The sequence below is a fragment of the Ranitomeya variabilis genome, chromosome 4, assembly GCF_051348905.1.
Source record: "Ranitomeya variabilis isolate aRanVar5 chromosome 4, aRanVar5.hap1, whole genome shotgun sequence".
NCBI lineage: Eukaryota > Metazoa > Chordata > Amphibia > Anura > Dendrobatidae > Ranitomeya > Ranitomeya variabilis.
Genome location: NC_135235.1, coordinates 484,413,566 through 484,424,242, shown reverse-complemented (window position 1 = coordinate 484,424,242; position 10,677 = coordinate 484,413,566). Strand labels below are relative to the sequence as shown.

Genomic DNA, 10,677 nt, shown 5'->3' with positions numbered 1-10,677 from the left:
CCTTCTCTTTCAAACGCAGTCATTACTTTGGAGACAGTACCTCTTGACACACCAAGCATTCGGGCACTTTCTGTTACACTAGCGCCTGCCATACGAGCACCAACAATTTGGCCTCTTTGAAAATCCAAGAGGTCTGCTATTGGTATTAGGTTCTCATCAATGTTCTTGCAATTATGCAAAACAAACAGTTAATTTACATACATATATCACATAACACAAATAATCAACTACAAAACATTACCATATGTCACGGTTTGCATGTTTATAACATGTTCGAAGATTATGATGCCAAAACGTTAGACGTTTCCATTATTTTGTCCAACCCCTGTACATATATACATACATATACTGTGTGCAAAATTATTAGGCAAGTTGTATTTTAAACACATGATACTTTTTATACGTGTAGTCCTACTCCAAGCTGTTCAGGCTTGAGAGCCAACTACCAATTAAGTAAATCAGATGATGTGCATCTCTGTAATGAGGAGGGGTGTTATCTAATGACATCAAAACCCTATAGAAGGTGTGCTTAATTATTAGGCTATTTCCTTTCCTTTGGCAAAATGGGTCAGAAGAGAGATTTGACGGGCTCTGAAAAGTCCAAAATTGTGAGATGTCTTGCAGAGGGATGCAGCAGTCCTGAAATTGCCAAACTTTTGAAGTGTGATCACCGAACAATCAAGCGTTTCATGGCAAATAGCCAACAGGGTCACAAGAAGCGTGTTGGGCAAAAAGGGCGCAAAATAACTGCCCATGAATTGAGGAAAATCAAGCGTGAAGCTGCCAAGATGCCATTTGCCACCAGTTTTGCCATATTTCAGAGCTGCAACGCTACTGGAGTAACAAAAAGCACTAGGTGTGCGATACTCAGGGACATGGCCAAGGTAAGGACGGCTGAAAAACGACCACCTTTGAACAAGAAGCATAAGATAAAACATCAAGACTGGGCCAAGAAATATCTTAAGATCGACTTTTCAAAGGTTTTAAGGACTGATGAAATGAGAGTGACTCTTGATGGGCCAGATGGATGGGCCAGAGGCTGGATCAGTAAAGGGCAGAGAGCTCCACTGCGACTCCGACACCAGCAAGGTGGAGGTGGGTTACTGGTATGGGCTGGTATCAAAGATGAACTTGTGGGACCTTTTCAGGTTGAAGATGGAGTGAAGCTCAACTCCCAGACCTACTGCCAGTTTCTGGAAGACAACTTCTTCAAGCAGTGGTACAGGAAAAAGTCGGTATCGTTCAAGAAAAACATGATTTTCATGCAGGACAATGCTCCATCACATGCCTCCAACTACTCCACAGCGTGGCTGGCCAGTAAAGGTCTCAAAGAAGAAAAAATGACATGGCCTTCTTGTTCACCTGATCTGAACCCCATAGAGAACCTGTGGTCCCTCATAAAATGTGAGATCTACAGGGAGGGAAAACAGTACACCTCTCGGAACAGTGTCTGGGAGGCTGTGGTGGCTGCTGCACGCAATGTTCATCGTAAACAGATCAAGCAACTGACAGAATCTATGGATGGAAGGCTGTTGTGTCATCATAAAGAAAGGTGGCTATATTGGTCACTAATTTTTGGGGGTTTTGTTTTTGCATGTCAGCAATGTTTATTTCTAAATTTTGTGCAGTTATATTGGTTTACCTGGTAAAAATAAACAAGTGAGATGGGAATATATTTGGCTTTTATTAAGTTGCCTAATAATTCTGCACAGTAATAGTTACCTGCACAAACAGTTATCCTCCTAAGATAGCCAAATCTAAAAAAAAAAACACTCCAACTTCCAAAGTATAAGCCGAGATTTTCAACCCATTTTTTGGGGGCTGAAAGTCCCCCTCTCGGCTTATACTCGAGTCATACCCCGGGGTCGGCAGGGGAGGGGGAGAGGGGGCTGTCTAATTATACTCACCTGCTCCTGGCGCGGTTCCTGCACATCCCTGGCGCCCCAGCTTCTTCCTGTACCGAGCGGTCGCATGGTACTGCTCATTACAGTAATGAATATGCGGCTCCACCTCCCATACGGGTGGAGCCACATATTCATTACTGTAATGAGTGGTAACGGTGACCGCTCAGTACAGGAAGAAGCTGCAGCGCTGGGGAAGCAGGGACTGCACCGCGCCAGGAGCAGGTGAGTATAATGGGGAAGGGGAGCGCTGTGCCTTATTCACCTGCCCCTCGTTCCGGCGCCGCTCCGTCTTCAGCGTCTTCTGCAGTGACGCCCAGGTCAGAGGGCGCAGTGACGTGGTTAGTGCGCGCCCTCTGCCTGAACGTCAGTGCAGAAGACGCTGAAGATGGAGCGGCGCCCGGAACGAGGAGCAGGTGAATATTGCAAGTGCCGGGGGCCTGAGCGACGGAGAGGTGAGTATGTGATTTTTTTTTTTTATATATCGCAGCAACAGCAAATGGGGCAAGTGTCTGTATGGAGCATCTATGGGGCTATAACGTTTGTGCAGCACTATATGGGGCAAATATATTTATGGAGCATCTTATGGGGCTATAATTAACGTTTGTGGAGCATTATATGGGGCAAGTGTCTGTATGGAGCAGGGCCGGCTCCAGGTTTTTGAGGGCCCAGGGCGAAAGAGTCTCAGTGGGCCCCCCCCCCCTTTAACACATACCACGATTCATGATGCCCAGATACAGCAGAGAAATACAGGTATAGTACAATGCCAGATTTCACTTCTTACATGAGTGATAGCTATTGTAAATTCTGCAGTTTATATATACAGGGCAGGAGGAGTGGTACTGTGCAGTGTATATATACAGGAGGAGTGGTACTGTGCAGTATATATGTACAGGAGGAGTGGTACTGTGCAGTGTATATATACAGGAGGAGCGGTACTGTGCAGTGTATATATACAGGAGGAGCGGTACTGTACAGTGTATATATACAGGAGGAGTGGTACTGTGCAGTGTATATATACAGGAGGAGCGGTACTGTGCAGTGTATATATACAGGAGGAGCGGTACTGTACAGTGTATATATACAGGAGGAGTGGTCCTGTGCAGTGTATATATACAGGAGTGGTACTGTGCAGTATATATGTACAGGAGGAGCGGTACTGTACAGTGTATATATACAGGAGGAGTGGTCCTGTGCAGTGTATATACAGGAGGAGCGGTACTGTGCAGTGTATATATACAGGAGGAGCGGTACTGTACAGTGTATATATACAGGAGGAGTGGTACTGTGCAGTGTATATATACAGGAGGAGTGGTACTGTGCAGTGTATATATACAGGAGGAGCGGTACTGTACAGTGTATATATACAGGAGGAGTGGTCCTGTGCAGTGTATATATACAGGAGTGGTACTGTGCAGTATATATGTACAGGAGGAGCGGTACTGTACAGTGTATATATACAGGAGGAGTGGTCCTGTGCAGTGTATATACAGGAGGAGCGGTACTGTGCAGTGTATATATACAGGAGGAGCGGTACTGTACAGTGTATATATACAGGAGGAGTGGTACTGTGCAGTGTATATATACAGGAGGAGTGGTACTGTGCAGTGTATATATACAGGGGAGAGGTACTGTGCAGTGTATATATATATACAGGGGAGAGGTACTGTGCAGTGTGTATATATACAGGGGAGAGGTACTGTGCGGTGTATATATACAGGAGGAGTGGTACTGTGCAGTGTATATATACAGGGGAGAGGTACTGTGCGGTGTATATATACAGGAGTGGTACTGTGCAGTGTATATATACAGGAGTGGTACTGTGCAGTGTATATATACAGGAGGAGTGGTACTGTGCAGTGTATATATACAGGACAGGAGGAGTGGTACTGTGCAGTGTATATATACAGCACAGGAGGAGTGGTACTGTGCAGTGTATATATACAGGAGGAGTGGTACTGTGCAGTGTATATATACAGGAGGAGTGGTACTGTGCAGTGTATATATACAGGAGGAGTGGTACTGTGCAGTGTATATATACAGGGGAGAGGTACTGTGCAGTGTATATACTTCAACAGCCGCCCAGCCCAGGCCCCCAGCATGTGTCCTGTATATATATTATATACACTGTATCTATACAGGCTGTGCTGGGGGCCTGGGCTGGGCGGCTGCTGTAGTATATATATATATATATATCAGCTGCAGGCGCCCAGCCCATGGCCGCCCCATATCACCCACACTGTCAGAACATACAGCGATATAGCATTGCATTGCACTCACTCAGGTGGTGGTAGGAACTCTGTCTCCTCTGGAATCTGCCTGTGCCTGATAAGTTCAGCACTGAGCAGAGAAGTGCTCTCTCCGCCCACAATGTCACGCTGGCTGTGTCCTTAACCCCTATGTGCCTGGCCCTGCACTGACAGTGAGAAGATGCTTGTGCCAGCTCAAATTGAAAGGGTAGAAAGGGTTAAAGCGGCCAGATGGATCTATGACTGTGTGAGTGGGCCCCCCTGTCTCGTCAGGGCCCCGGCACTTGCCCGGGTAAGCTGGGTGCTGACGCCAGCCCTGGTATGGAGCATCTTATGGGGCCATAATCAACATTTGTGCAGCATTATATTGGGCAAATGTGTCTATGGAGCATCTTATGGGGCCATTATTAACCTTTATGCAGGATTATATGGGGCATATTTTAATATGGAGCATCTTATGGGTCATCATAAACTTTAAGGAGCATTATATGGGGCTCCTGATTCAATATGGATATTCAAAAACACTTAACCTACTGATGTCTCAATTAATTTTACTGGTATCTATTTTTACTTTTGACATTTACAGATAGCTGCTGCATTCCCCACCGTAGGCTTATACTCGAGTCATTAAGTTTTCCCATTTTTTTGTGGCAAAATTAGGGGGGGTCGGCTCATAAATAAATATATATATATATATATATATATATATATATATATTCAGTGGGGCAAAAAAGTATTTAGTCAGTCAGCAATAGTGCAAGTTCCACCACTTAAAAAGATGAGAGGCGTCTGTAATTTACATCATAGGTAGACCTCAACTATGGGAGACAAACTGAGAAAAAAAAAATCCAGAAAATCACATTGTCTGTTTTTTTATCATTTTATTTGCATTTTATGGTGGAAAATAAGTATTTGGTCAGAAACAAAATTTCATCTCAATACTTTGTAATATATCCTTTGTTGGCAATGACAGAGGTCAAACGTTTTCTGTAAGTCTTCACAAGGTTGCCACACACTGTTGTTGGTATGTTTGCCCATTCCTCCATGCAGATCTCCTCTAGAGCAGTGATGTTTTTGGCTTTTCGCTTGGCAACACGGACTTTCAACTCCCTCCAAAGGTTTTCTATAGGGTTGAGATCTGGAGACTGGCTAGGCCACTCCAGGACCTTGAAATGCTTCTTACGAAGCCACTCCTTCGTTGCCCTGGCGGTGTGCTTTGGATCATTGTCATGTTGAAAGACCCAGCCACGTTTCATCTTCAATGCCCTTGCTTGTGGAAGGAGGTTTGCACTCAAAATCTCACGATACATGGCCCCATTCATTCTTTTATGTACCCGGATCAGTCGTCCTGGCCCCTTTGCAGAGAAACAGCCCCAAAGCATGATGTTTCCACCACCATGCTTTACAGTAGGTATGGTGTTTGATGGATGCAACTCAGTATTCTTTTTCCTCCAAACACGACAAGTTGTGTTTCTACCAAACAGTTCCAGTTTGGTTTCATCAGACCATAGGACATTCTCCCAAAACTCCTCCGGATCATCCAAATGCTCTCTAGCAAACTTCAGACGGGCCCGGACATGTACTGGCTTAAGCAGTGGGACACGTCTGACACTGCAGGATCTGAGTCCATGGTGGCGTAGTGTGTTACTTATGGTAGGCCTTGTTACATTGGTCCCAGCGCTCTGCAGTTCATTCACTAGGTCCCCCCGCGTGGTTCTGGGATTTTTGCTCACCGTTCTTGTGATCATTCTGACCCCACGGGGTGGGATTTTGCGTGGAGCCCCAGATCGAGGGAGATTATCAGTGGTCTTGTATGTCTTCCATTTTCTAATTATTGCTCCCACTGTTGATTTCTTCACTCCAAGCTGGTTGGCTATTGCAGATTCAGTCTTCCCAGCCTGGTGCAGGGCTACAATTTTGTTTCTGGTGTCCTTTGACAGCTCTTTGGTCTTCACCATAGTGGAGTTTGGAGTCAGACTGTTTGAGGGTGTGCACAGGTGTCTTTTTATACTGATAACAAGTTTAAACAGGTGCCATTACTACAGGTAATGAGTGGAGGAAAGAGGAGACTCTTAAAGAAGAAGTTACAGGTCTGTGAGAGCCAGAAATCTTGATTGTTTGTTTCTGACCAAATACTTATTTTCCACCATAAAATGCAAATAAAATGATAAAAAAAACAGACAATGTGATTTTCTGGATTTTTTTTTCTCAGTTTGTCTCCCATAGTTTAGGTCTACCTATGATGTAAATTACAGACGCCTCTCATCTTTTTAAGTGGTGGAACTTGCACTATTGCTGACTGACTAAATACTTTTTTGCCCCACTGTGTGTGTGTATATATATATATATATATATATATATATATATATATATATATATATACACTAGCTAAAGAGCCCGTCGTTGCCTGGGCATAGTAAATATCTGTGGATAGTTATAGCACCTCACTTCTCTTATTTTCCCATCACGCCTCTCATTTTCCCCATCACATCTTTCATTTTCCCCCTCACATCTCTCATTTTCTCCCTCACACCTCATTTTCCCTCTCACTCCTCTCATTCCCCCCTAACACTTGTCATTTCGACCTCACATCTGTCATTTTCCGATCACTCCACTATTTTCCCTCACTCCTCTCATTTTGCACTCACACCTCTCATTTTCACCTCAGTATATACATGTTTGTCATCTCCCTTATATATAGTATATACCTGTATGTCATCTCCCCTGTATATAGTATATACCTGCTGTGTGTCATGTCCCCTGTATATAGTATATACCTGTATGTCATCTCCTCCTATATATAGTATATACCTGTATGTAATCTCCTGTATATAGTATATACCTGTGTCATCTCCTCCTGTATATAGTATATACCTGTATGTCATCTCCTCCTATACATAGCATATACCTGTATGTCATCTCCTCCTGTATATACTATATACCTGTATGTAATCTGCTCCTGTATATAGTATATACCTGTGTGTCATCTAATCCTGTATATAGTATATACCTGTATGTCATCTCCTGCTGTATGTAGTATGTACCTGTATGTCATCTCCTCCTGTATATAGTATATACCTGTGTGTCATCTCTCCTGTATATAGTATATATCTGTGTGTCATCTCCTCCTGTATATAGTATATACCTGTGTGTCATCTCCCCTGTAAATAGTATATACCTGTATGTCATCTCCTCCTGTATTAGACCTCGTTCACACGTTATTTGGTCAGTATTTTTACCTCAGTATTTGTAAGCTAAATTGGCAGCCTGATAAATCCCCAGCCAACAGTAAGCCCACCCCCTGGCAGTATATATTAGCTCACACATACAATAGACAGGTCATGTGACTGACAGCTGCCGGATTCCTATATGGTACATTTGTTGCTCTTGTAGTTTGTCTGCTTATTAAACAGATTTTTATTTTTGAAGGATAATACCAGACTTGTGTGTGTTTTAGGGCAAGTTTCGTGTGTCAAGTTGTGTGTGTTGAGTTGCGTGTGGCGACATGTATGTAGCGACTTTTGTGAGATGAGTTGTGTGGCGACATGCGTGTAGCAACTTTTTGTGTGTCGAGTTGCATGTGACAGGTTAGTGTAGCAAGTTGTGTGCAGCAAGTTTTGCGCATGGCGAGTTTTGCGCGTGGCGAGTTTTATGTGTGGTGCCTTTTGAGTATGTGCAAGTTTTGTGTGAGGCAACTTTTGCATGTGTTGCAACTTTTGTGCATGTGGCAATTTTTCCGCGTGTGCAAGTTTTGCGTGTGGCGAGTTTTCCATGAGGTGAGTTTTGCACGTGGCGAGTTTTGCATGTGGAGAGTTTTGCGCGTGGCGAGTTTTGAGCGGCGACTTTTGTGTTTCGACTTTTATGTGGCGAAGTTGGTGTATGTGTGGTGAAATGTGCGCTGAGGGTGGTATATGTGTTCGAGCACGTGGTAGTGTGTGGCGCATTTTGTGTGTGTGTTCATATCCCCGTGGTGGTGTGGTGATTATCCCATGTTGGGGCCCCACCTTAGCAACTGTACAGTATATACTCTTTGGCGCCATCGCTCTCATTCTTTAAGTCCCCCTTGTTCACATCTGGCAGCTGTTAATTTGCCTCCAACACTTTTCCTTTCACTTTTTCCCCATTATGTAGATAGGGGCAAAATTGTTTGGTGAATTGGAAAGCACGGGGTTAAAATTTCACCTCACAACATAGCCTATGACGCTCTCGGGGTCCAGACGTGTGACTGTGCAAAATTTTGTGGCTGTAGCTGCGACGGTTCAGATGCCAATCCCGGACACGGACACGGACACACACACACACTGTATATGTTTTCACAAATATTTTAGCCCATGGATCCATTTTGCAAGCTGGCGAGAAAATTTCGCCATACGGATGTCACACGGATGCTTACATGTGAGAAAATCGCATCCTCACACTGCACACGGATGACATATGGATCACTGTTCAGGGAACATTTCTGCGATTCTCGATTTTTTGATACGTTGTGTGGGACTCCAGCCTAAAGGAGATCCCCCAACATTAAACATAATGGCATTTTACATACTGATCAGAAGGGGTCTGATTGTCAGGACCTTGGAAAAGAAAAGGGGCAGCAGCATTTTTTTTTTTCCTCCACAGCAGCACTGCCATCTATCTGCAGTGTAGGGAACTGCAACACAGCCCTATGTATGTGAACGGAGCAGCTCCCTGTACAGCAGTGCCACTTTGACAGTAAAAAATGATGGAGAATTTACCCCATAACTGAGCGTATTTACACCATTGTATAATAATTGGGAATATCCCTTTAAAAAAAAAATATATATCTGCAGATTATTTTATAATGTTACAGGTTTTATACACTAGATTCCTTGATAGGGCGTTGATCCAGGGAACTAGTCTGATTGCCGTATGTGGAGTCAGGAAGGAATTTTTTCCCCCCAATGTGGAGCTTACTTTTTGCCACATGGGTTTTTTTTGCCTTCCTCTGGATCAACATGTTAGGGCATGTTAGGTTCGGATATGGGTTGAACTAGGTGGACTTAAAGGCTACGTTCACACGCTGCGGTTTTTGGTGCGGATCCGCAGCGGAATTGCAGCTGCGGATCCGCATCCTTTTTCCATGCAGGTTACAGTACAATGTAACCCAATGGAAAACAAAACCCGCTGTGCCGACGATCCTTTTTTTCGCAGGAAAATCCGCGCGGATTTGCCTGCGGAAAAAAGAAGTACCATGTCACTTCTTTCTGCGGATTCCGCTGCGGGTTTCCAACAGCACCAATAGGAAACTGCAGTTGGAAACCCGCAGTGGAATCCGCAGTAGAAAAAGGATCAAAAACCGCAGTGAAAAGCACTGCGGTTTTCACTGCGGATTTTCCAAAAAAAGGACCTGAAAAATCCGCAGTGAAAAAAGGATCGTGTGAACGTAGCCAAAGTCTTCCTTCAACCTTAAATACTATGTTACTATGATTGTTTGCTTTAAAAAATTGCTCAAATCTGTCTACAACAGGGGTGTACAACCTTTTCATATCCATGTGCCAAATTTTGTGATTGTAACATTCCCAAGGGCTGCATAAAATGTAAAGTAGTATTCTGATATGTGGAATATATTGACAGCACTATATGTGCCATAGTTTATTAAGATTGGAATTTCCACTACTGAACACAAACCGGTGCCTTTGCTCCCCTTTTAAGAAGTAAAAAAAAAAAAACGGGTCAAGATGACCATAGAATGAGTACAACTATGCCCACAGTTTATGAAAGTTATATAAAAGCATAGAGAGGGGAAATGAAGAAGCTGGAGGGATGGAGGAAGACGGAGCCCACAGATCACAACCAGACAAAGCACAGAAGAGGCAATGTCTAGGAGTAGTAACACTTTGAAAGGCTGCAGTGGGCTATGCATATAGTAGAACAATTCTGTGTTATTTATGATATAATCCCTCTTAGAAATTAAGTCTGCACATTTATGTTTCAGAACCAAGAGATGACTGGAATTTAAGGTTACCGTACTTCACATGGATTGCAAAGATGACTGCAGCAGTCAACATTTATTCAACTCTGTATTTAGTAGTTTAGTATCTGAATCAAGAACCTGTTCTACATATATTATTTCACATGGTTTTTTAGAATGATTACATGTAGGATATACAATATGCACATATATTATATAATATAATCTTCCAAGCGGATGCATAAGTACATGAAAATTGATGTGTGCTGCCAAGATGCTCTTGAAATTGTGCCAATGTAGAGATTGATGCTACATTGAAAATATAGCATGGGATTCTCAGTTAAGTAGTGGTAGTAGTAGTAAAAGTATCTGTTTCTCTATATTAAGACTTGTCTGTATATTCTCAGAAGTGATAACATGGGGTTAGTCCAGCTTTGTGAAAGATAGCCTATAAGAAACAGGGTGTTATTTAAGTATACATCATCATTATCAATGTTGTATTCTGATCTAACAGAGTAAATTAATATTTAATAGTGAGACAACACCTATAAAAGATAAAACCCTTTAAACGAAATGGTTTTCATCATCAACAGTT

General features: G+C 43.1%; 1 protein-coding gene across 1 annotated transcript in view; it reads left to right on the top strand.

The window, feature by feature from the left end:
* SAMHD1 (SAM and HD domain containing deoxynucleoside triphosphate triphosphohydrolase 1) overlaps positions 1-10,243 on the top strand; it is a 610,883-nt gene extending 600,640 nt beyond the window's left edge. Inside the window, exon 16 of the mRNA XM_077251917.1 lies at positions 10,107-10,243. The gene's annotated coding sequence lies outside the window, so the exon portion shown is untranslated. The remainder of the gene's footprint in view (positions 1-10,106) is intronic.
* Positions 10,244-10,677: the final 434 nt, after the last annotated feature.